This window comes from Podarcis vaucheri (genome assembly GCF_965113315.1).
Source record: "Podarcis vaucheri genome assembly, chromosome: 12".
In the NCBI taxonomy this organism is placed as follows: Eukaryota; Metazoa; Chordata; class Lepidosauria; order Squamata; family Lacertidae; genus Podarcis; species Podarcis vaucheri.
The window spans coordinates 53,549,023-53,576,978 of record NC_138750.1 but is presented as its reverse complement, the minus strand read 5'-3'; the positions used below and the strand labels follow the sequence as shown (position 1 = coordinate 53,576,978).

Genomic DNA, 27,956 nt, shown 5'->3' with positions numbered 1-27,956 from the left:
TGAATGCTGTGTGTCTCCAAAAACAAAAAGCAGGAAGTCAAATCAGAATTTTAAGCCGAACCTGTAATCTCTCTTCCCTTCACAAACATTGTTCCTCCGGAGCAGGGAGAGGATAGAAGGACGGACGCTCTGCTTTCCCCTCTACTTGCCTGGAGGGGAGGGGCTTCCCCTGCTCTTTGTTCCGTTTGAGCAAACACAGTAACAAAACAGAGAGGGCGGGCAGTAAGACCCTGAGGCAGAATGCAGGAAAGCTGCCACTTCCTCTCTTCAGGCTTCCCTTCTCCCTGAAGCGCAGTTTGATTTTTGCCTCATTTTTCGGCTCCAGGGACCACACATTCGCTCCATAACACGCACAGACATTTCCCCTTCCTTTTTAGGGGAAAAAATCTGCGTGTTATAGAGCGAAAAATACGGTATCTTCCCAGGCTGACAAGCCCCATCTGCCCCTCATTTCCCACAACAGCACATGCAGAAACCACCTTCTTGATCGTTGGACTCGCTATTGGTCTTGTTTGCTCAGTCCCCCAGAGCCTGTCTTTACATGCAGGGGAGAGACAAGTCCCTAACTCACCTGACTCACTGAGGGTTTGAGACCCATTGGCTACCCTCAATTTGTTTAGTCAGCCCGCCAACCCAGTTTCCCAGGGTGGAGCTCCTGTTAGCTTCTAGGGGCCACATGTTAGAGGTGAGAGCCGGGTAGGGACTAAAGGCAGACAAACTACTCCAGAAGGAGCCCAATGTGTCCCCCACCAGAGACACTGCCCCTCCCTTAATGCCCCATACACTCACAATGCAGGAATGGTCAGCAGACACAGATGCAAAACATGCAAGTTCTTTGAGTTTTAATACTTGCCCAGAGCTTGGGAAACAATCCATAAATTTAAACCATCCACATATCACACTGCTCCAAAAATGACTTCAGAACCAAATGAAATCCTATTCCATTTATTAAAGCAAAGGTTGTCCGCTCCAGACCATCATCAACTTTAGTACAGCCAGCTGCTCTAAAAGTGTTCCCTAGCATATGCCTGAGGTATATGAATTTTCTTCAGTAATAACTGGGGAAAAGAAAAGAAAAAAAAATCTGTAGTACCTGCAGGCATCTCTATCTACTATTCTTTATATGTAGAAGACAAAATTATTACAACAGTGCAATTATCTGGGGAACTAAAACTTTTTAATTCTCTGAAAGGTATTGAGGAAAATCTTGAGACAGTGTGCAAGAGGTTGTTGAATTGTCCTTCATTTGCAACAGTGGAAAGCAGGTGCAAATGTTTAGCTCAGCTATGGTACTCTATGGAGCTAACATGAAACACCCTTCCTCAGGCAATGGTAGAATCATACAGCTGGAAGGGACTGATGATCATCTAGTCGAACCCCCTGCAATGCAGGAATATGTAGCTGTCCCATAAGGAGATCAAACCTGCAACCTTGGCATTATCAGAACCACTATCTAACCAACTGAGCTATCCAGATTATGTGGTTTTCATGCACACCATATCATCACTGCCTGAAGTACACTATTAGTACTAGCAATTAAAAGAATTACCAGTTTTATTATACATATTCACAGATCTAAGCAATTCAGCGGCTGGTCATATCGCAGGTGCAGAAAAGGTGGTAGCAGTTACAACTTTAAAGCAAGGATTATCAAACTTGCTGAAAGTTATTTGACTGAATGACTTAAAACTAAATGTAACTAAGGCAACAGCCAGAACAGTTCATTTAGTAGCGCTGTACTCCAAACCTAGACCCAGACAACTTAACATGAAACAGTCTATTTTCAACATTCTTTTCTGAAATAATCTCTGGTTCTGAATATAAGCCTTCATTTTTATCTTCAAGGAATTATTCACTACTGTAGACTGTATTTCATAAAAATATTCACACTAGACATTCCAAGAGAGAATATTTCATAGTTTCCCAGCCCCAAGTTCCTCCAAGTTTCCAAATCTTCCATTTAAAAGAACTAGGGGAAAGTCTAGGAGGGAGAGAAGGTCCGTCCCCCCAGGCTTTTGCACCTCTAGGACAGAAGAAGATTGTGTGGCTTTATGTCTTTAAAACACTTTTACAATGTAATCCAATACCTGTTTACTTAGAAGCTGCACCATCTTCAATTAGGCGTACTCCAAGGAAAGCATGCATAGCACTGCAACTTTAATATGCAACGTGCTTTGTAATCCTTCATGCATTCAGTCTCACACCAAATGAAACATAACAATGTTATCTCCTTTAATAGTAATAATAATAATAATAATAATAATAATAATAATAATAATAATAATGGTAATAATAATAGAAACCAACTGAGAGGTAGAGGCTTGGTCAAGGTGAACTGGTAATTGAATGATTGACCAGGAGCATAAAGTTTAGTTTGCCAAGCTCTAGTATGCTTATGATTTCAGAAAATGTACTTTGTTACTAGAAACAACCAATAAACTGGGTTATTTTACACTTAGTTAACCCTAATTCACAGCCATATGAAAATAAAAAAGGAGAAGAAAGTATACTGTTGGTGTGCACCCAAATAAAAGTGTGGGGCGCTTCTGTAGGCTTTAAATTAGGTTTTGGACTTCAAAGATTACAAATAAAGGCATAGAACTGAAAAAATATCTGTCAAAATTATGAAGGCTACATGGGTATCGTTTTTTGCAACTTTTTTACACCAAATTTTACTCCAAGGCAGTAATTGGCAGGGACAAAATTATATAGCAATTAGGGCATGACAGCAAAAGCAAACAAGTACTGAAAATGGGCTCGACACTTCTAGTAACAAGCAGGTAATTATCACAGCAGCTTGAAAGGGGCATAATCAACCAAACTGACATCATCCCACCCACATAATAAACGTGAAATCCCTTTATGTCCAAAGTAGCTTTTACACACAGCTGGCAAATGTGGCTAGTCAATGTCTGACTCCTTTGTAGCTGACATTTCTTTTAGGCCAGTTCAGCGAACTACTTTTTTGAAGTGGAGATTTCACCTAATGTTAAATAACTTTCCACAGAAGCATACATTGCCACTGTACTTTCATTTTAAAATTCAATAAATTTGATTAAATAATTTGTACCTCTTTTAATGCTGATACAGTTTCACATTTTAAGTTTTCTGATGGCATTTTAATGAATGTTCAATTGATTTAAAAGTTCTGTTTACATAGGTACAATATGGACACACAATTTACTTCTCTTTTCACACTCCTGTAATATCCAGTAGTAGATCTACATATATTAAAGACTGGGTTTTTAATTTATGCATTTTAATAAATAAGTCTAAAAACTTCCCTGCAAGATTTTCAAAAATGTGTTAACGTTTGAAGCTGTTTTATAACCACTGAAAAATGTTCAAAACTCCAGTGAAATACAGTTTCATATTATTGCCTTTTACACCTTTTTTTAAAGCCATCAAAAGAATCATTCACTAAGTTCATTTTACTATTTCCCTAAGTAACTCTAAGGGGTAATCATTCCAGAGTCAGGCACCCATCAAAGCGAAGCCGCTTCTACATTTCCCCTCACCCTGAATCCTAGCAGAGAATGGGAGCAGAGCCCACCTGCTAAACTTAGCAGAAGTGATATTCGTTGATCCTACCTCACTGCTCCACTTAATAAACTGGCAGCCACATTATGCATGCTCAGAATTATTTTCCCAGTTTCTGTCTCTTTATTTCCAAAGTGATCACAGCATGTAATGATAGCTTAAGGGGACAAGGAAAGAACTGCGGTAAATAAAAAAATAAAATATTTTATGTATAAGAGCAATCTACAAGGCTTAAATGCCACCAGTGCAACAGGCCAGAAAGCAGTATTGCATAATCTAGTTCTACAATTGCCAGGTGATAAAAAGGGGAGCTGTAAATTATCTCCTGACCTCTCACCTGGTTCCTTAGTTTGAGTAACTTGTTTAGAATAAAACCAAGCTGCTTTCCACCAGTCAATACCATTCGGTGCTTGTTTTGCCTCAAGATCTACCAGTCTGACAGAGATCCTTCCCACTCACAATCTCCCTTTTTGGGCTATCTGTTCTAAAAGGGAGAGACTGGGGACACTGGCCAGAAGAGGGGCATGCTGATTACCCATTCATCTTCAAAAAGGAAAATCTTTGTGTACATGCAATCCAGTCTTCATCTCCCTTCTTCCCATCATCATCCAAGATACATGGAGAAGAAGGATTAATACCCAAGGGTTGAGGTGCAGCATTGCCCATGAAGTCCAGATTTACTACAGTTAAATTGTAGCAGATATACCAAGAAGTCCTACCATGTGAGTCCCACTGAGGTGTCCTGGAGGAGGTCATGAGATCTGGAGGAGTGGGAAGAGATCAGAGGATTGGAGCTTTCGCTGAAGCCTGGAGAGCGAGAGGCATCCGTGCGCACCGACCCCTCTCGCTCTACAGACTTCAGGAACCTATCTGCAAGCCTTGCGAGCCCGGGGGAGTTCCCGCGGGCTCGCAAGGCTTGTGGGCAGCAGCTTGCAGCCCGAAGCACGAGGTGCCCTCCAGAGGACGCCCCTTGCTTCGGGAAGGTGTCCGCAAGCCTCCCACGCCCAGCGGGAGGTCCTGCCGGGCGCGCGAGGCTTGGGGCGGCAGCCTGCATCCCGAAGCACGGGGTGCCCTCCGGAGGACACCCCGTGCTTCGGGAAGGTGTTGGCAAGCCTTGCGCACCGGGCGGGAGGTTCCGCCGGGCTCGCAAGGCTTGCAGGCAGCAGCCTGTTCTGGGGTCGGGGGAAGCTCGGGCTTCCCCCGCGCCAGCCCCACGCCTGGGGGGGGTAAAATTTTTTTCTTTATTCCCCCCCAAACCCCCCCCCCGTCTTATGGGGCGGTGCGTCCTATGGGGCGAAAAATACGGTAAGTATCTAGAACAAAGAACAGGCTATAAGTAAAGGGGTCTCAAAACTTAAAATTTCCATATATTCTACTGACAACATTCTGTTTTGGTTTATGAAGCTTTAATGAAAGAACTCAGCAGACCTATTTAGAAAATTCTAAAATTACCAGCACTGTATACTTCTGTTTCTTGTACACTAGATTTTAAAAATTAGACAATATAAAACTTGAAAAAGGTTGAGTGAGAAGTATTCACTATTTCATCTCTACCGATCAGGTGCAGTACAGATGGCCACAGGAAAATACCCTGCTGCTTTGACATTACTCCTTCAATGGGAAATGGAAAGGCAGATTTCTGACACAGAATAGGTTTTATATACTCACAGCCTCACAGTAAAAACTTAGACCATGAAAGCAGAAACAAAATTTAGTTGCATGAACACTTGCCATCAAAAAATTGGGTACAAGCCAATTTGTAAAATAAAAACCAGAAACAATGGTTTTATACACATCAGCAGTTAGCACTTTTAACATTGAGTCAAAATTCAACTAACGATCTTCAGAAAAACACTTCTTGTTTTTTCCAAGAAAGAATTTAACCAGATAATTAATGTCTATAACTGGTACACGCTTAGATATTGCAACATGCAGACTGTACTGTATTTTGTATGTACACTATACAAGTTCTTTATACAAGACACTCTCCTTACAGTATCTTAGAGATCGTTATGTTATTTATATTCTAGGCATAAGAATTAAGATTTTAAGATTCTATTTTTTAAAATAATTGTTTAAGATGCCTTTTTCTATTCTTTCCCTCCAAAAAGCTAATAGAACTGTATACTTTATTAGGGCAGATGACCAAGTCCTTCAAAGAAGATAGGGGAGCCACCCAGAACCCCAGAGAGATAACAGCAAATTACCTATACATTTTCCTTGCCAGATTAGGAGTCAAACCACTATGATATTTTAAGCCTGCAGATCAAAGCATTCATAATGGTTGCACCAAACTGTGTATAGCTGAAGTTTCATGTCATGCCTACCATAAATGCATGGAGATAGCAGGCTGACATGTTAGAATATCGCTACAAATAATTAATGTTTTTTATGCACAGTAGATTGATTTAAATAAAAATTTCCACTTTGAAATTCATGTATTTCCTCAACTTGCATTCATATTAAACTGGTTGCATCACTGCAACATGAACAGAAGGGGGGGGGGCGTTTTGAGAGAAACACCTTAGTCATTTTTGACTGCCTGAATATTCAGAGCAACACCAGACCAGACTAGGGCACAGAGTGCTGTCATTCATAAAGCTTCTGTTTCCCTTCCCAGGATGCCTAGGAACAGGATCTGAACTAGGAGGTTGGGTCAGATAGACAGAATGGATATTCTGCTAGTACCCGGATGCCCATCAGTCTCCCAAACTAAACTGACAAAAGAAAGTCTCCTGTATAGTGTAATGTTGGAAAACCCCAAGACATTTGATATGAGAAGTTATCAACCTCCATGTGGAAGCTGCCTTGATTGAAAGAACTCCAGACCTCACGGCCACCATAACCATGTGGCTGTTTCAGCACATCTCTACCCTGATGTACAAAGTAAAGAATGCCCTCAATACCTTTTTCCCCTCAGCTTCACAACTGTTTAGTAGGAGATAGAGTGGTAATCCCTGTACTGACATGGACAGAACATTTCCCAGTAAAGTTTGGATTGACAGCAACACTTCCCCCATTAAGATGATTTGCCCATGGAGGCTGATAAATTCCTAAATGCTCTGTGAGATTTTCCAGATGATATGGCTGGCACCCCCATCAAAACCTTGGTCTCAGTGTGGATCAGCAACAGGAAAAGGGCCATAGACATAGTCATTTCTAAATCCATCAGAGTAAGCTACAGGTGCCCTGTTGTTTACAGGAATGCTCTGAGGGCTAGGTGGTGCAAATCTTATACTGAATACAGCAAAACATAAGTGAGTACACATATGGGATCTAATATGTGGTGGTAGTGATGACAAAGTAAATATAAGGTAAAGGACACCTGGGCGGTTAAGTCCAGTCAAAGGCAAATATGAGGTGCAGTGCTCATCTCATTTTTCAGGCTGAGGAAGCCTCCATTTGTCCACAGACAGCTTTCTGAGTCATGTGGGCAGCATGACTAAACTGCTTCTGGCATAACAGGACACTGTGATGAGTGCCAGAGTGCACGGAAATGCCATTTACCTTCCCACCGCAGCAGTACCTATTTATTTACTTGCACTGGTGTACTTTCAAATTGCTAGGCTGGCAGAAGCTGGGGCAAAGCAACAGGAGCTCACTCAGTCGCGCAGATTCAAATCACCGGCCTTCCGATCGTCAAGCCCAAATAGGCTCAGTAGTTTAGACCTCAGCGCCACTCGCGTTCGCTGATGACACAGTAGGCTAACCGCTCTGTCATCATTGCATTTTCAAGTAACTATCCAATATAGTCTTGAGCCTTTGGAATCCTGGAGTGACACATTTGTAATTGTGTTGTTTAAAAAGCTTAAGTCTGGGTTTTAGTTGTCCCCCTCCTATGGTTCTCTCCCCCTACCACACACTGAAAAGGAGCCATTAACTCAGAAAGTCTTTAATAGAATGCCATTATTCAGTTTTAGGACACTGTAAGTGTAGATTATAATTTTTAATGGGAAGTGTTACATTCACGATAAATTCACTCTCTTTGTAAATCAAGCTTTTTTTTTTAAAAAAAAGAAACCTTTGCCGCAACAGTATTTTTAAAGTTAAATTTTGAATTTTAATGCCCATTTTTTAAAGTCACTGTCAATTCCAAATGGAATATTATGCTGCTAAAAGATACTAGCAGGGAATGTCATTATATCATTTAGATCCATAAGTGTCATTCATATTTAAACAATTTCATGAAGAATGTTAATTTCAAACAGCCACAGAAAATTATTTGGTGTCACTCCTAACAGAACAATTTCAAAACAAGAAAGTACTGTAAACTAACACGAAGGTGTTTCTGCAGTATGCAGATGTGAATAGAAAAGAATGGCACAATTTGATATGAGACAAAGCAGCTGGTGGGCAAGAGCATATGCTAATCATGTTGGCCAGAATGTTTCATGTTCTTATGCTATACATCTGTCCCACCCACCTGCTGCACTTTTTCTCAAAACTACAAGTTATTTGGGACAAAGACTGTGTTTATGCTGTGCTTTTATACAAAATAATGCAGAAGTATGCTGTATATAATTTGGGACTCTCAAAAACTCAAAACTATGATTGCTAATCTCAAAACATGGCTACCTTGAAAACTCTACCTTGCTATCTTTACCCAATAACAGATCTCACTGGAAAGGCTAGGTAGGCCTTTTGATCATTCTTTTAAAGTGCCTCAAACAACTATGTGTTGTACATAAAATAAATATAAAACATAGCTCTCCTCTCAGGATTACAATCTAAAATATTGGTCATATGAGGAAAGGGAGGAGGAAGGAACAATGTAAAGGAAGGAGATTAATTCAACATACAACTTTTTATCATACTTATAATGGTTGTTTTTATGCAGGGTTCTCAGGAACAGAAAAAAATTCCTTGCACTGAAATAGGTACTTCTTTCACTTTAGTTTATATGCAATGTATTCTTTAAAAAACTTTTTCTTTTAATGGATCAGAAGACGCATTAACATAACTTATCCCCAGGTTAACGTTTATAGGACTGCAGCCTTAACAATTCATTAATAATCATAGAGCAAAGAAAGGCTGATCCATAGAAGGCCGTACTTCTCAACAAAATTTAATTGCTTTTAAGAAAAAGTTAAATTTATTCTACAGATCTAGCTAAACCAATGAGAGCCAGAACCCTCCTATTTGGTAAGTGCCATTTGTTATGGTTTAGTTGAAACTAGAGAAAAGAACTTTTCCCAGCTGTCAGTTCATATATCTGCTCAGATGGACAATACTTCACCAAACAAGAGGAGATCCAAGTCCTTGAAACAGTTCTATTCAGAATAGACCCACTGGAATTAATGGGCATTATTAACTTAGGGCTGTTGGTTTTTATAAGTCTACTCCAAGTAGAACTTAGCGAGATACAACCCATGGGAAGCTGTCTTATACCAAGTCAGACCTCTGGTCCATCTAGCTCAATACTGATAACTCTGAAACTTCTCCACAGTTTCAGGCAGAAGTCTTTCCCAGCCTTTTTTAGATCCCACTAGGTAGATGGAACCTGGGACTTTCTGCTTGCAAAGCATGTGCACTACTGTTCAGATATGGCCCTTCCCCAACATAATACCCTAATATGCAGGATCTTTGAATACGTGCAAGTTTAAAAGGTGATGGATCATATATAATTGTTACAAGAGTGTGGGCCCAAACTTATATACAGATGAGGAATATGAAAGTATCCAATGGTGCAAACAATTCCCTTAAGGTAAGATACTAACTGTACCAAAGAAGAGTCTTTATTTTATTTCATACTGTATCTTAATTAATGAGAAAATATCTAGAATTTCCCAGAAAGAACAGGGAGTGCAAGGCAATTTAAGATATACCCTGGCCTGTCCTCTATTAAGCTGTGTGAGTGCTAGATCTAGCTCTTCCATTCATTTCTCCTGTATTGAAACATAATGTTGTTGTTGTTTAGTCATTTAGTCGTGTCCAACTCTTCGTGAACCCATGGACCAGAGCATGCCAGGCACTCCTGTCTCCCACTGCCTCCCGCAGTTTGGGCAAAGAAATATAATGTAGGCTCCAGCATATTTCAGTTTTGTTTCTGTTGTAAACAGCATCACTAATGTCAGACTGATTTTACTGTTCAGGTTGCAAATGTATTCCAGACAGCCTTCATCTTCACAAGTGAACTACATACTACAGGAGTAGTAAAAGCTAGCATGACTAGACAGAAAAACACTAAAGATTCAAGTCTATAGTCCCCTGCAGAAAAGTCAGTCAGCATTCAGGTGTCTTACATTGTTGACAATATGGAATCACCCCTTTTGCCCTTAGTATACCTGTTGGTGTCATGGGAAACAGATGCACTTGATCATTAAAATACTGCAAGATGTAAATGTTCCACTTTAAACAATTCTTCTTTCAGAATGACTGAAATAATTAATTTAACATACTGTTATTCCTTTCAAGTTAGAAAAGAAGCTGTTCCCTAGAGATACTATCTTATTTCTCATACCATACAAGGCACCATGATAGTGACAGTACATAACGTCTCACCCAGTGCTTAATGATTCCCCTCCCCCATGACACTCCAATCATGTTTTTAGATTTCTTGGAGTTATTTACATTGTAAAAAATCTTACACTATAAAAGCTAATTTATGTATTTCAGTATATACTGAAATAATGCCACTGCATGCAGTAAAGTGAGTCATTAGTGACTTGAATTTTTTTTGGTAAAGTGCAGCTAATATTTCATGTTTCGGAATAGAACTGGACTGATAAGGCTCATACATTTAAATAAGCACATCTCCTCACAGTATTTTAAAAACATGACAACACTTGTCTAAATCAATTCTTTGCTTGCACTTCTTCAGGTGTCACTTTTTACATGACAGAAAAGATACCCACCTACACCCAACCCACTACAACTTATCATGGTTTAGAGACTATATTACCCTCAGAATTCCTAAGCATGAATGCAGGGCTTCTTGGGTATGAACTTTTTGTTTTAACTTCCATAGTCAATAATGAAACGTGACCACACAGATAATTAATTGAATGGCAGCTACTTTGTTTCCCTGCACTCCATCACAAGTGGTGTGGCTGGTAGTCTCTTTTGCCTCACAATTAAGTTACAACACACCTGAAATTTTCAACCTTACTAGTAGGATCTTATATAAAACATTACCAAGGTTTTTCTTGTTATTTCTCCTATCCTCTTCTTAAAGTTCATATTGGAGTAACACAATCTTCTCTATTTCCCAACTGTCTAACTGTCAGATATAGTCATCTACCTTTCTCAGGCTGTCTCAGATGTAGTTTGATACATGGGCACCACTGGTAAGGTAAGGCAGAACAAAGTGTTCATTCCCTTAATATTATTCTTAGTGCCCCAAGTCTCCAAGGCTAGGCTGCTCTCAGAGAACATTACAGTGAATGGCTTATGAAGCAATCCAAGAGGACTACTTCCCCCCACCTCAATATATCCACAAGGCTCAGACCTCCATGTGCTGCTAGAATGTCCCCTGTCATCCTTCTTTTTACTGCTTCTTCCACCCTGCCCTCCGCTGCTGCCATTGAGAATTGGAGGGAGGAAAGCAGAGTGCCACCCTTGAGAAACAGAGGTGGAGAACCAGTGGGTTCTAAGTTGCTCTGCAGACTTGCAAAGGAACTGAGGCCATTCACTGACCATTTGGCTGCAAGAGCCAGTTTTTAAAAGCCTTAGTCCACTCCATGCTTGGCAACAGCTCTCAGATTGATTGCCCTCCGCCACTAAAGCATTTTGTTCAATGCATACTTTATACAGCTGTGGAAGTGCACACAGAACAGCAGATCCAGCTGGTGGTAGAATGGGAATCCTCAAACAGAAAAATCCTATTGCTACCGCCTCCTGAGGTTTTGGCTCTTGGGGCAGTCAGGCAGTGCCTCTTCCCTACTGCATATATTGGAACTGGAGAAGACTCAGAAGAAATAGGACAGGTAGGGACTTCTGGATCAACGTCCTCTGAGACTCATTGCAAAGAGGGACTACAACAGAGTTACACTTTATGATGGCTAAATGCACTCCCCAACCCCATATGTGGTGCAAACCCTTTTTCCACAGAGAAAGAGTGATCTCTTTACTCACACCTCCACAACTGTGGTGCCACAATCCTGATACCTAGGGGAAATGGGCTTTCAGGCCATTCTTCAACCTGGAAAACTCTGCAGCCTGCCCAGCCCTTTGGATGCAAGTCTTTCCATTCCCTTCCCCCTTCCTTGTTTGATGCCTCAACAATCATCTGTAAACCTGCACCCATCTCCAGTTCAGTTCACATTAAAAAGGCCTTGTCTGCTGTGCTGTATACAGCCTGCTACAAATGCATTTCTTTCTTTATTTTAGAAAACTGTTTGTCTGTTTGTTATGCATTTGGAAAGTTTTTAAGATATTGTAACCAAATTTTGCATGGTGGCTCCTGAGATCAAAGAAGAGGCTTTAGACTATATTTTGATACAACTGGACATGATGTTGAATCAAAAGGGCGAGTTGAACCTTTCGAGACTGAACTGATTTTTTTTGTTTTAGAAATCCCAAGCAATGCCAAGTATGAGGCTGCAGATAAGCTACATTATGAACAGTCACTTAGATCTTTGGGGAAATTTTACTTGTGGTACCATATCCTATGGAATATCACTGGATGGTTTCACTGCAATACAAAATATGCCCTTCTGCTTGCCATATGTAAAGCACCATCTATTTACATCAGGCATCTTGTGAAGATACATATTTTTGCCCTGGCTTTCCCTGATCCATAAGGTCAGAACCTGCTACTTCTGAATTCCTGCTTATCTGTCTATCTATCTGTTACTGTTGCATTGTTTTTGTGCCATTTGCTTGATCCAGTAAGGCTCGTCATATGATCTTATTAACACACGTGTGTGCAGAACCAATCAGAGGGGGGCCAGGGGGACCATTTGGCCTGAGACCTCGAGCTCAAAGGCGGCCTCAAATTTAGACACTTGTCGATGTTTTAGTATTGTATAAGTTTTGTGACTTGTTTTCACGTACAGTGGACTAAAATGTGACACACACTTTCAGCTTGAAATGGCTAGGAAAGTGTTTGTTAGATAAGTTTCAAAATTCAAATTATGTCTCAGTCTACTTTTCATGCCTTGTTTTGGTTTTGGGTGCTGCATCTTTCGTTTCATTATGGCTAGCGGCCTCAAAAGTGGAAGTGGCTGGAAGTAGCCCTGAAAGGCTCGCCTGTGAGTGGGTGATGCTTACAACCTGAATATGGGAATTCCTCAAAGTAACAAGACAAATCATAGTTCTAACCAGCGCTTTTTTCTGGGGGGGGTGTGTGTGCAGGGGTACGCATACCCCTAAACATTTTGTGAATCTAAGTTTGGCCTCATTGAGGGGTAGTATTTCAATGAGTAGGAAAATGAGAGTACCCCTAAACATTTTTTAAGAAAAAAAGCACTGCTTCTAACAGAACAAAAAACTGACAAGGGAAAGGAAAAGAGAGAGCAGAAATATCACTTCAAGCTCATTTGTTTTAGAGGTGGCTAGCTTTCACAATCACAGGATATCTTACAGCACAATCCAAGCCATATCTACTTAAAAGCAAGTACCATTGAACTAAACAGAAGCATTACCAACTTACCAGGAAGTAAGCCTCATTGAGCACAGTGGGACTTACTTCCAAATAAATATGAATAGAACAGTGCTGGTAAAGAGCTGTTTTACTCAGTCCCTACAGAGTCTGATTAGAAACATTACTCATAGGGGGAGGGCAGGGAAAAGAATGAAATATATTCTATATAATGTACTTTACTTTTAAATACATTGTTGCTTGTGCTAAATGTGGTGAACAACAAGAATAACTATGCCTGTTTCCAGGCTGAACTGACAAAAAATGAAAATAAAAATGATCAGACTAGTGTAATATAAAACGCCAAAGAAACAAAACAAGAAGAAACTACTCATAAACTACATTTTTCATTATTCTAGGATTTGAGATTACATTGTCCAGATGCAGAATCGAAAAGGTTAGTCAGCACTACAATCTGAAGTGATGAAACTAGCACATGTAAGCATAGTAGGTTTAAAACAAAAAAGTAATTTGAAGCTAAGTATTATTCATATGTATAAAAAACCCCAGTATAGTAAAGAGTCCCTGATCTGTGATACCATCAGCACAAGTAGTGTCTGAGGCAGCTGTATTCAAGGGGTATGGAGCAACTGCTTTCATAACATTAAGAAACTATTGTATAGTGCTCTTTAAAGAGACATTAATGAATGGCTTAGCATGAATGCAGCTGCATTGCACTGCTGACAGAACAGTATCTTGTCCTTACCCTGTATTTGTCTTGAAAGTATCACAGCTAAAAATATTTTCAACTACAAGCCATTGTACTACAAGGATTCTCCTATTGTGCATGAAAATAGTACCAGTAGTGCTTGTATACTCTCAGTATACTATTAGGATAGCTATAGTTAGGATTTTTATTTAGGCATAATTTTTTTCCAATAGAACTTTTCATACAATTGTATGGTAGTGGCAATAGCTTTGTAAAACCAAGACAGACCTACCTGCCTCATTATATTTTCAAGCGGGCACAAGTCTAATAATGTGTATAAAGTGCTGATATTTTGAAGTATAATGCAATTCTGCTATGTTAAAAATTCAGAAATCAAATAAAATTAAATACTCCAATTTTATGATAGGATAGGTGACTAATGTATCATAATGTATATCTAGCACTCGATACTTTTAAAAAACTTTATAGATATTCAGAGATACTAAGGAATTAACTCTATAAGCCTTATATGTAGAGAACTCCTTATACTGTGTATCAAGTTCACTGAAACAAACTAGTTACATAACCTATTCTTTCACTTATGACCTATTTCTTGTAGAAAACCAATCATAATTTGAAAATGTTTGGATACTATGTTTAATTTACAATGTTCCAGAAAACACTCTTTAAAGATATTTCATTAGAGGCAGGGATTGTTATATTAAACATTCTATTGAAGTTTTGCATTTACATTGATTCCTTAAATTATTTGCAAAAATAAAGAGATTCTCTAGTGACTTTATTAAACCTATAAATCGTATTCTCTAGTATATCCTATTCAAGCAAAGAAAAATGCATTCAAGTAGAGACAAAAGTCACATATGTAATTTGAAATAAGTATATTTCTGATATCTGAACAAATGCATTTTAGCTATAAATTAGTTGCTACGCCAAAGCTGGATTTTTCACTTGATTGCAGAGTGTTGTGCTTGTTATTATGAATATTCAACACACATGGATATAAACGTTTTCCTGACAAGCAAAGATAACAAACTGTTCCGAAATATCTCAAGTGTCAACTTAAGCCATTCGTATAACTTTCCTGCACGGTGCCTCGGTTACTATTATCCATCGTTATTGCAACCCACCATCCATCTTCACAGAACTGTAAAATAGCCTGTCTGCCATATATAGCTCCGGGGCTCCTGTCATATTTTGCCCTTTAATACAAAGAAGTTGACGGCAGGGTACTTACCACCGTTCAATTTTTTCTGCACAACGTCATCCACAACCGCGTAACCTTTCACAAAACCCGTAGGAAGGGTGAAGGAGCAGGCATCGGTGCCCCAAGCCGATTACCCGAAGGAAGAAGTTATTTACATGTTAGAATCCAAGCCCAGCGTCGCGTGGAGAGAGACAAATTGTTCAGCACTCCCTTAGATCAGCCATATTACTCTCCCAAATCAAACAACACTTCACTTCCCAAGCTGCTTCCCTTGCAGCCTCGGCGAAGACAACTGGCAGGCGCCCCCCCCCCCCAGGCGAGTCCTGCCCTCACCCCCACCGCGGGCACTGCTCACAAATGTTATTTCCGAGCCCCCCCAAAACGCCGCGGAACTTCACCCCTTAAGGAGTCCCCCATCCAACACTACAGCCGCCGGAGGAAGAGGAGGAGGAGGAGAAGGGGAGGGGAGGAATGAAGAAGAAGAAGAAAAAGCAGGGCTGGAGAAAGTAGATCCGACTATTCCGAGCGCCACAAATGTGCGGACTGGATTTCTCCCACCAAGGATCCGGAACGACGAGCCCCGGCCACACTCGCTAGGAAAGCAGCCTCTGACTTAACTCTTTCCTGACCAGCTAACAATGTACTGTGTTTGACAAACTGACATTTACTCAAGCACAATAAGCCTCACTGTCCAATAAGCTCTCTGTCGGCACAACAGGGGAGAAATGTTGGGCAAAATCAAGTTGAGGGTTTCATGGTCTGACGGAACTCACGTTCATATTTGCGTTAAGAGCTGCATGTCCAAGAGCCTGTCGTAGTCTCAAAGCAGGGAGGAAACCTGTCATCTCAGGCCGTTAGGGGCTTCAGTCTGCCTCCCGTGAATAGTGCCATAAGCAGGGAAAGAGAGGCCTTGTTTTCTCTTGCTAAAGAACTTAGTTACTCCACCTCTAGTATATGTGTGTTAACCTTACAGTACGATTTTAAACTAGAGTTTTCATTCAACTTACTCTCAACACACTGGTACCATTTCCTTCTCTGTCCCCTTTCCAGTCCCTCAACTAGCTTCTGCCAAAAATACAGTTCAAGTGAACAGAAACAAAGGAAGCGTTATGTAACTTTTATTTTACTTGAGTTTTTATTCCTGAGCTTGTCCTCTAAAAATATCACAAACTCACCCAGTTATCCTTCAAAACTACGGTAAACCTATCCATCACAAAGTCTTAAACCAAGGAGGACACTATGTTTCAAGCAATGTTTACTTGTGCAAAATTAAATAAGCTTGATACTACTCTTTAGAAAACCTATTTTTTGGCTAAAATTCATATGGTTTTTAAAACAAAAATAGTTTTTATTTAACTTAAGCTATTTCAGACTTTCCCCAATAATTTTCTGTTTGGTTAAAAAGACAAGGCTGTAATCTTATGCTCATCGACTTGGAACTCTTATGATTGTAATTTTAAAACTCGAAAATCTGTGGGCCTTACTTTGAAAGAAACAAATAGAATCAGAATGCACGTGTAATTGATACATCAACCTTATAGATACAGTGCAGTTTTGCTGCATCTGACACAAAGTGTATCAGATGCAACTTCAGTGCAGTCAGGGCAAGATTTACATCACGTGTCCAGTCCTGTACAATGCAACAATTTTTAATCTGGAAACAGTGGCTACTGCTTAATTAAGCAGGACCAATCCACCACCCTCCATCAGCATACCATTTTATGTTGGCTCAGAATAGTGAAATATGATGAAATGAAAATATAATAAAATCTATCGGGTTAACAGCCACTCTGCTATCAATGCTATCTATGCCACAGAATGTTTGTCAAAGATGAGAGAGACTTGATTCTCACTAATAACAATATCACACACTGAGTATGCATAAGGGGTTAAATAAGCCTCATATAGACTAGAACACAGTCTGTTTGACTGATTTAAATTCTAGTGTTGAAACTAGACTAGATTTGACACTTGGTGTTGTGTAAAATAGTTAGAAATATTAATTTAAAATTTTAAAGGTTAGATGAAGTTATATAACTTAATAAAGAAAACAAATACATGCTTCACTCCACATCCACCCACAACACATTGGCAATGGGAAAACATTCCAACTTGTGTCATTCAGCTGAGTGTATATCCAGAAAAAGAATTCCCAAAAGATAATATTTAGACATAAATTCACATACAAAAAGGTATGAAGATCAGGAATGTTGGGGTGAAGGATAAAAAAAATGCATTGTGTGTAAAAACCTAGGTCCTTGATTAACGGGACAATATTTTTTCCAAGCTCCCTCTAACATGTGTCATGATGTCATAAAATATGACATCATGGCATCCCTTAGGGAAAGAGCTTGCTGGTCAGCTGGAGTTTAAACACATATATAACTCACAATAGCTATGAGATACAGAGGCTGGGATATCTTACCCCAGAACTACAAATGTGTTGAGTATCTGTCATCTTTTCAGAAGTATTACTATGCACACTGTAGGATTTTTAATGAGATACTTCACGTCAGTTGACTTTAAAAAATAAATTGTAGTTTAAAATTGCTTCTTCTATATTACAAAATATTTATACAATGAAATCTGTTATGCTACCTTTCTCATAAGGAAAAATATCATAATAGATGTTGGGTGAGGGGCAGATTGCCCATAATTCCTAGATTTAGTAAAAGTTAAAATTAGTCAAGGTATGATTAAACTTTGCCAAACCCCCTGGATTTAGTTACACTAATATGCCCAGTGAGCTCCACAGAGCCAGCTGGATGGGCCATTAGCAGAGAACAAAGGCCAGTGATGGCCCATCAAGGAAACCATCAGAGGGCAAGACTGCCAAGCAAGAGCGAGTGGGGACCCTTCTGTGCAGGGTGATAGTAAAGGTAAAGGTAAAGGTACCCCTGCCCGAACGGGCCAGTCTTGACAGACTCTGGGGTTTGTGCGCCCATCTCACATCTATTGGCCGGGGGCCAGCGCTGTCCGGAGACACTTCCGGGTCACGTGGCCAGCGTGACAACGCTGCTCTGGCGAGCCAGAGCCGCACACGGAACGCCGTTTACCTTCCCGCTGGTAAGCGGTACCTATTTATCTACTTGCCCCCGGGGGGTGCTTTCGAACTGCTAGGTTGGCAGGCGCTGGGACCGAGCAGCGGGAGCGCACCCCGCCGCGGGGATTCAAACCGCCGACCTTTCAATCGGCAAGCCCTAGGCGCTGAGGCTTTAGCCCACAGCGCCACCCGTGTCCCAGGGTGATAGTAGCCAGAAGCAAAGGCCAGATTTAGGATTTCAGCTTTGAATGAGTAGGCTGTCCCTGGCAGCGAGGAGGAGATGAGTTGGTAGATGAGCCATCTACCAACAGAAGCTCCATCTTTTATGGACTGAATATTATTGTATTGGCCCTCATCCATTCATGATTCCAAGCAGTGGTTAGGATTGAAAAGCAGCAGCTCTGGATGACATCAGCATAAAGTACACTGACATCTCATTCTAAATCTCCCATCCATCATGGTAATCCATCAGAGCAATGAAACCCATTTCCATGCCAAAATCAGGCCTGAAACTAAAATAAAATGGGCCAAGATAATCAGTTTTATCCAAGATTAAATGCACAGGGTTCACCCACTCAACTATCCTGTCAAATGAGGCAAATCTCTGCCATCAGCTGATAGTTAATCAACATTCCTTGGAGTCCAAGGATTTTAATACGGAACAGGCTCACTTTCAAGGTGGTGCAGTTTGCTCACTCTCATAAAGAAACAATTGTCATGAGCCCCACAAAGACTTCTTGGCAGAGGAGGGAAGAGGAAAGTGATGTGAGTCTGGAAACCAATCCTGGAGAAGGATCCAGTGGCTTGGGGGGTACTGGCAATATGAGCAGAATCAAACTACTTACAGGAGTGCCCACTTGCTTGCTCAGTCCCATAACTTTGGACACAACCTGCACAAATGACTGTGCCTACTCTGCACTTCAAAAGGAGCTCGGGGTGTGTGTCAAGCTATTTTTTTATCATGTTTTTCAGTCAATTATTATCCCCAAAAGTCGCTCATATCAATTTTAAAAAGTGAAAGTCAGTTTGTAAGCATGATGGGAAGATCTAAGACGACAAGATGGGCAAAGGAAGGGTAGTGGAAGGAAAGGGGGGATCAGTTTACAGTCGGATGATGCTATTGAGGTATAAGCGGCATTTATATCCAGTTCAGGCCAAGTTGATCTTCCCTTGCTGTTGTTCTCATGTGAACTAGTGGCTGTTGCTCTTTGGCCAAAGGATGGGACCAGAATGTTCTCCCTCTATGCTTCTGTGACCCCAGGGCAACTGTTCAAGCAGAGTGTTCTTTCTGACATGGCATGTTTAGCCTGCAGAAGAGGAGGTTAAGGGGTGATATGATAGCCATGTTCAAATATATAAAAGGATGTCACATAGAGGAGGGAGAAAGGTTGTTTTCTGCTGCTCCAGAGAAGCAGACAAGGAGCAATGGATCCAAAGTACAAGAAAGAAGATTCCACCTAAACATTAGGAAGAACTTCCTGACAGTAAGAGCTGTTCGACAGTGGAATTTGCTGCCAAGGATTGTGGTGGAGTCTTTGGAGGTCTTTAAGCAGAGGCTTGAAAACCATATGTCAGGAGTGCTCTGATGGTGTTTCCTGCTTGGCAGGGGGTTGGACTCGATGGCCCTTGTGGTCTCTTCCAACTCTATGATTCTAACAAGTTACCTGCAGCAGCTGCTTCTCTGGCTAATGAATGAGACAGGCTGGTCTTTCCCCTGTCATGAAGCTCTAGGAGGCATGGGATTACTAGGAGGCATGGGATGCAACATTCCAGTGCCCCCTGATCCTCTGGTCAGTGACAGAGACCAAAATGTGCTTCCCTTTACTATGAAAGTCCCAAGAAAACGAATTAATAATATTCAGAAGTAACAAAATATGTTATTTCCACAATCACAACTTGGAAGTTAGCCAGTTCTATAGTAACACAAAAAATAATTAATCCATCATAGCAGATACTCAGAAATATACCAACCTCCAAAGTTACAGGCAAAAATAAGGAATCTGAACTAAAGGCAAACAAGTCAGAATCTATGTTAAAGATATGCCTAACCAACCTCTTTTCAGAGTACAGTGAAACACATAGATCTCTTGATCCAGCTAAAGGAAGTATGCATATAGAAGCAGGCTTCCGTGTTTGTACACCTCATTGGAAAAACACCACATTCACAACCAGGTTCATGAATCCCTTCAGGCGTATATAAGGTTTTATATACATACAATGGAACTTTTAATTTTTCCACCTCACAAACCAACTTTTCTCACAGCATGTGAAGATGCTTCCTAAGATGCCCAAATCAGGATCCAAAGCTTATGTATGTTGTGTTTTGATCCCACACAATTAGGTAATGTATAATTATATTGCCTCTTCTTCCTAGATGTCTTCTAGATCCAGTCTTCTGGATTACATGTAATTAAACCTTTTAGTGGCATCCTCATCAACCGGTGTTGCTTTCACTTTCTCTTTTCCTTATGAAAAGGCATTAACCCCACCACCAAGTTATTTATACCTGGCTTAGTGTTTTCTCATCACCTAATATCTGGATTATATCTGGTCACTGCATGCTTTTTAGTGGAGAAAACACTATATTTTACTGAGAAGTCGCAATCCAAATTACACATATAAAAATCAAATAAAAAGTGGTTGGGTGGATTGCAGAAAACCAAACAAAGGACACCTATAAAAAAGTAGGAGTACACAAAGATGTACTGGAACAGTTCAAGAGGAGAAGGGGAAATTCCACTTTTATGGAGAACTTCCATTGTTCTTTCAATATTCATTTAGCATTGTATCAAAAGTATATATTATATGAATATTTTACATGATTGGTTGTAGAAGGTAATACCTTAAAAGAAGCTACAATACATAAACAAGTCTAAGATTTATGACTGATTGTTTTAAAAAAATCATTGTAGCTTCAAGGAAACTGATTATTTGAATTCATTCCAATCCCGTTTTAGAATGAAAATTTTGGGATGGAACCAGCCTTTATTGCTCTAATGGATGGCATACATCAGAGAATGGATGGAGTTGCGCAATCCTATTAGTTTTCCTGGATTTTTCAACTGCTTTCAGTACCATCACCTACATTAGGACTTGGGATGGTTGGATGAATATTTATCTTCCGTTCCCTTTTGGCATTTGCTTTCTTTCCCCTCCCCAAGTCTGTTTCCTTCTACTCTAATATCAATGTGTTACAAGGTATTAAGAAAGGGGTAAGGTTTAAGGGTTGCCCTCAGACTAGTTTATTGAACTGTAAGTAGCAGATTGAAGAGGTACAAACTAAATGATTTCTAATGTGCACAATGGTCTAAAAGGTTCATAGCAAGTCAATTTGTTCCCAGATATGGAGCAAATTAATTTGTCCACCAACCCTGCCAAGGAAGCATAGCACTGCAGTGACTCCAGTTTTTCCAGGAAGGGTTGGTCTCAGAAGGTGGTGCTGGGGGATTTCTGCCCCAGGGCCTTTGGCATACAGGGTGCTACTGGGTTCCACCTTGTCCACACAGTTTAATATCTACATTAAACTGCTGGGGAAGTCATCCAGATGTTGGGGCTGCAATGTCATCGGTATGCTGATAAACTATAGCTATTTGTTTTTCACCTATAAATCCCAGGGTTGTTGTGGAATTCTTGAATTTCTGAGGCAATTTGGGGATAGATGAAGGTGAACAAGCTGAAGCATAATCCAGATATGCTATGGGTAGAGAAATCAGATGACCTCAGTAGAGGGGTACAGCAAATTTTGAATTGAGTTGCATTTCCGCCAAAGGAACAATTTTACAGTTTGGGGGTTCTTCTGGACTCAGCACTTTCTACATGCTAGTGGTAGCCAGCCCTTCCTTTTGTGAAAGCAGGCTGTTAGTCTACTGTGCATCTGGCTTACCTAAAGAAAGTGGGTCAATGTAGAGTTATGTATGTATTTATATCTGGACTAGAATTTTTAAAAAGGTAAAGAACCCCTGGATGGTTAAGTCCAGTCAAAGGCAACTATGGGGTTGCAGTGCTGATCTCGCTTCAGGCCAAGGCAGCTGGCATTTGTCCACAGACAGCTTTCCAGGTCATGACTAAACTGCTTCTGGCGCAATGGAACACCGAGACAGAAACAAGAGCGCACGGAAATGCCATTTACCTCCCAGCCGCAGCGATACCTATTTATCTACTTGTGCTGGTTTGCTTTTGAACTGCTAGTTTGGCAGAAGCTGGGACATAGCAACGGGAGCTCACCCCGTCTTGCAGATTCGAACCGCCAACCTTCTGATCAGTAAGCCCAACAGGCTCAGTGGTTTAGACCACAGCACCACCCGCTCCCGGACTGGATTAGAATGCAATGTGCTCTACCATAGAGCTGCCTTAGAAAATTCAGCTGGTATAAAACATGGCCATTTGAGTGTTCTTTGGGGTTAGGTGATATGACTCTATCACACGTTCTGTGCTAGTTCTACTGGTTGCTGGTGCATTTCTGGGCCCTGTTTAAATACCTGGGCATGCTCATTAAAGCCATAAATGGTTTGAGGTCTGGTTATTTGAAGAATGTCCTGTGTTTTGAAACTGATATTGTGTGTCCTGCTTTTGATCCTGACTTTAAGATCAGAAAGATTAATAAGTCTTAGGGACAGAATGAAAGGCGCTCTATAAATATTTTAAAAATAATTAAAATTTTGTGCTTTGCTACTGGTTTAGCTCTTATAGTGGTCCATTCAATGTGGCCCAGAAATGGGCAAAAGGAGCATTGCACTAAAGAAAAAACAAAGTTTTAAAGCCTTATTAATTTTAAAGATTTACATGCTGCCTTTCAGCCGTGCTTCCTGGGTGATTTGCAAAAACAGAAAGAGCACATACTTAAAAGCCTAGGAGAAAGGATAACATTTTCACCTCATCATCTACTAATTCCTTTAGTTTCTCTCCATATGGATGCTGTGCTACATGGACCGTATTTCTAGACTCAAGCCTTTCCTAAGCATTGAAGACATTTCTAGAAGGAGAGAGGAAATCTACACAACTATTCAACTACACCACCACTCAAGAAATGTCTTGTTAAGAATCCAAGATGCAATGCCTACAAAAGAACTAATGCTTAAGCACCTGACATGCTATGCCCAGTAACTCATTGTACTGTTCACAGCTGTCTCATTGTTAGTTTTGCTACACCCATCTCATCACCATCTGCTGCCTTCATTCTAAACTTAGAAGCTTCTTTGGGTAGAATACACCTTGCCATTGTGAGATGCAGATGTTAACATAAGGGGGTTCTATCCTAGTGTAGGGTATCTAAATACAAGCTGATAGACTTGTTTATGGCTTTGGGGTGAATGAGCAAGTAAAATTTTTAATGATATCAAGTTAAACTTTTAAGTAGAGGATTGGTTTTATACATATGCCAACATTCTATATTCATAAAATAAAGTCTATGAGATTTTGCCTCTGTAAATTCAAGTGGGGGAATGCAAGCAGCATTTCAACTTATTCTAATAAAAGGGTGCATTTTCATGACTTGATACGGAAATTTCTAATTGTTATTATGTAATAGCAGATAGTTTATCCCATCATTCTTTAATAGCAAATATTTCTACTAATAATAATAAGGGCTCATGTGTCAGAGTTTTTCTTTCAGTTGATTGGAAATTGTACTCCCATTTAGGTTAAGTTTCAGTAAGAATGGGGAATGCATAAATAATTATTAACAATCACAGCATCATTATTACTAATAATCATGTTGAGATTCTTAGGTTACATACCTAAACACACTTACTATAGAGCAAGGCCAATTGAATCAGTGACATTTCTGGGCAAACATGTATAAGATTTGCAGTTAATAGAAAAATGCATGTTGTCCCCACCCCGAAACAAAATTAATCCAAATGAGAATACAATTTTTGGTTTATTGAAAGAAGCTATTTAGTTATATGCCTAACTCTTGGTTGGATTGCAGCTATTAAGTTTCTTTTGATAGGATGTCTTCTACTTATAAAGGGCAATGCCATGCCAGTTAACGGCACCACATTTCATTCACAAGGCACTTCAACTACCGTACTTCTAGACTCTCTGGATAAATTCATACAACTGTTTTCATCCTACAAGAGGTCCAATTTTACATTCACTTCACAATATGAGTAATGTGAAAAGCTATATTTGGAACAGGCCAAAAAGGTGTTGCATATGCATTCACAACGAATATACCAGTCAACATTCAAAAAGCAGGCTTCCTGAGACCTTAGTTGCACACACATATGTTCAGCTATTACAGTACAATAATGGTTTTGTTTATATTACCACTATGACTGGCTACTCTCTATAACAGAACACACAAAGCAATCTTATTGACATGCTAGACATCTGAATTAAGCATAATCCCACTAGAAAAAGGAAAATGATACTTTATGTAGTAATCTGTTTTGAAAGGGAAATGTCCTTACAGTGAGTTTTTCCTGCACCTTCTGAAACTTGAATATGATGCAAATATGATGCAGAATTTATAGTAAGAAGAGCTATCTGCCATTACTTTTTAAGCACCAAGCAACATGCTACACTACTTATTATTTTTAATTTTCTTGCCTTCATGTGACCTATGACACTTTGAATTAATAATCATAATTATTGCTTATATGGGTTACTATAAAATATTAGTATGAAGTCTTGTAGGAATTGCAGAAGTACCCAGAACATGCTTGCAAGGATCACTTTTCTGAATTCATTTCAGTATAGTAATATTAAAACTTTGGTAATAGAAACATCATTAAAATGGTTATGTTACTTATTCTGCATTTTTGTCAAACAGCCGAAATAAACAGGTATAACACTAACATTTCAGCTTTGCTGGTTAGCTTCACTTTGAGAGCCTTCATTCAAAAATATGGTGATGTTAAGTCTATGACTTTTTTTATTTAAAAAAAATGTTTTATTACAATTGAAACTAAAACTATCCTAATTCTACTGAGAGCATATTACCTTAACCATCAATTTAGAAATTGCCTTTGACACAATCGTCTCAAGGCAATGTATAACAAAAACATAAAAAACACAAAATAGGCAGTCACAAGTGAAGACAAAATTATCCAGCTGGGAAAGCCAGTCTGAACAAAAAAGTATTCAATTGTTTATGGAAAGTGCAGATAGTGGACACCTGCCATATCTCAACAAGAATGCAAAACAGGGGCATCCACACTGAAAGCTCTGCTTAGTTCTGAGATCTTTGTAACTTGCAGGAAAAACTTTCCTGCATACTGCAGACATCTACTGGGTCTTTAAAGGAAAAGGCAGTCTCTCAAATAAGCTAGTCCTGAGCTATACACAGCCCTATATATTAGCACCAACACCTTGAACTTGGCCTGGTAGCAGCCTGGCAGCCTGTGCAAATTCTGTAAGCAGAGTGTTACATGCTAGTTTGCCCCCACAAGCAACCTAGCCATCATGCTCTGCACCAGCTGCAGCTTCCAGACCAACCCCAAGGTTAGCCCCACACTGACTGCATTGCAGTGTTCTAACCATTAGCTTACCAATACATAGGCAACTGTATCACAATTTTTTAAAAACACTGAAGTACACCAACATCCCACTTGGCATCTGCATCACCTGTGCCTCGTGACTGACAACAGCTATGTAAATAGATTCATGGAATATAATTTCCCCTATAAAATTTGGGCAAAGATCACAAGCATTTTCTCAAAGCAGGTTGGGAAGCATACTGGAATGGGTAAAGAAACAACAAAATAGCTTTATAAATTGGCCTAATTATTTGTTCTTAAAAAGAAAGAGGCTGGAAATGAGGCAATAACTTTCTACAAATCAGTAATAAAGTTTAAACTTTGTTCCAAAGATAGCGGATTTTGGTCTGTTGTGTGGTCCCTGTTAGAAGCTCTGATGATCACAGATCAGCAAAGCAGCTTGCTTGTCCCATGTCGCTTTCACAAGCCATGGGCGGGGATCCGGCAAGCTGCATGAACAAGCATCTACCAATACTTTTCCTTTTTAAACATTTATTCATACTGCCATAGCATAGCTCCTTGAGAAGTTCCTGATTTGTGGAGTAGCTTGTCAGGTAGCACATGGGACTGGTTTTGGAATGGTTGTTTCAGAAATCCTCCTACAATATATGTTCCATTTGATTCCCATTCATAATGGAGATAGGCCGAAATCACATCTAAGTAGAGACTGCTGAGGTGTCATCAATAACCTAAGCATAATGTACACACACACTCTCTATTTTTTCATATCTCATGTTGGTCAATAATGGGATGCAGGCAAAGCCTTTGAAGTTGAATCCAGTCAAGACCTGCCAACCATCATTGCCTCAGTCTTGTAACCTGGAGGGATATGCTTACCAGCTATTGATGGGGTTTATCCTCCCATCATCGCTATAGCCCTAGGGATTCTCTTCAACCACTGAATCTGGAACTGGTAGCAGTGACCAGGAGCTTTTTCCACCAGCCTCTTTTGGAAAGAAGGCTGCTAGGCTTGTTGTCAGAATCAGACTAGTCTGCTGTCATTCATAAATATCAAGACTGGAGTTCCATAATTTTAAACTTAATTTTAAGTCCATTGTGTAAGAACCATGTCATTTATGCGTCTGGTGGCTGCAGCTGGTGCACAGCAAGGAAGCCTGTCTATAAAATGAGAGGAACACATTCCATCAGTGCTCCACCATAAGAGTTGTATTTACCAGTACATACCATTACAGAAACAATCCATGATACTGGCTTTGACCAATACGGCACATACTACATACTTTAAACACCATCTCCTTCCCTCAGTGTTGCAGTCTGCCACAAGCAGAATCCCTATAGTATGTTCTGTGTGAGATGTACAATAAACAAAAGTAAACAAAGATATCTAAGGTTGGGGAACAACTGTACAACTTCTCTTTGAAAACTGCCGTCTCCATGCTCACAATTTCCCCCAAGGCAAGGCAATTCAGACGAATGTATGGTAGCCACAAATACGCAGGGATTTCTCTTGTTATCCATTTGTTTGTGTGTATTTCATACACATTTTAGTGTAAAGCAGCACTCCAAAAACAGAAACCTGCCAAATGAATTCCCCAGTACAGCACCTTCCCAAGTTCTCTTCTATACACAGTGTATGTGCAGACTATTTTGCAACCATAGAAAAATATAGAAATCACTTTTGCATCACAACCTTACTTCCTAGTCAATTAAAAAAACAACCTTAAAAAACAACCTTATTTTTTTTAAAAAAAAACCATTAAGAACAGGTCAAGTACATATCTGTAGCTGCACACTATACTTCTGAAAGCCATCTTATGGCGAGGCCTTCATGCTAGTTTTTACACCAAGTATAGCTAATAGGTAACAGAGGTGTCTTCAATAACTGATGGTACTATGCCTCATGGATACATTGCCATGGATGAAAAAGCTGGTGAGTTGTTTCTCCTCACTTCCTTAACTGCACATGAAAATATCAAATTTCTGAATTTTGCCTGAAAATTTAAAGGATTGCTTTTATTGAGCAATCAAATAAAAAGGAGGAATGAGTTGGTATCAGCATAAAGCAAATGCAATAAAAACAGCAGTGTCAACTTTAGCTATACATTATCCAGTCAAGGCCCACATGAGTGGGGTTCTCCATATCCCTTTGGTTTTTTTAAAAAAGCAAGTATCTGAACTGTTGAAAGCAAAGCATAGTGTCTGTTTTGTTTTGAGGTGGAAAGTAATATTCTAAAAGTTAGCTACTACCCATAACCCCCTTTCTTTTCCATTTAACTGGAGGCAGAAGAACTGTGTGCTTCAAAGACCAGTACAGAATTATAGCATGTACATTATCTGAGTCCATATTAATTATTACACAGAGCATAAATGCTTAGTATCAAAGTACTCCCAAACCTCAGTACAAAATTAAGTATGTTAATTTTTGTATGATGCTTTCTGTGTAAAAGAAAGCCAAAACTACCTGCATCTCCAGTGTC

General features: G+C 39.8%; 2 protein-coding genes across 4 annotated transcripts in view; one reads left to right on the top strand and one right to left on the bottom strand.

The window, feature by feature from the left end:
* Nucleotides 1-27,956, top strand: part of GALNT11 (polypeptide N-acetylgalactosaminyltransferase 11) — a 243,969-nt gene that overhangs the window by 149,728 nt on the left and 66,285 nt on the right. The window lies entirely within an intron of this gene.
* Nucleotides 1-27,956, bottom strand: part of KMT2C (lysine methyltransferase 2C) — a 143,986-nt gene that overhangs the window by 114,538 nt on the left and 1,492 nt on the right. The gene's annotated exons all lie outside the window — the stretch shown is intronic.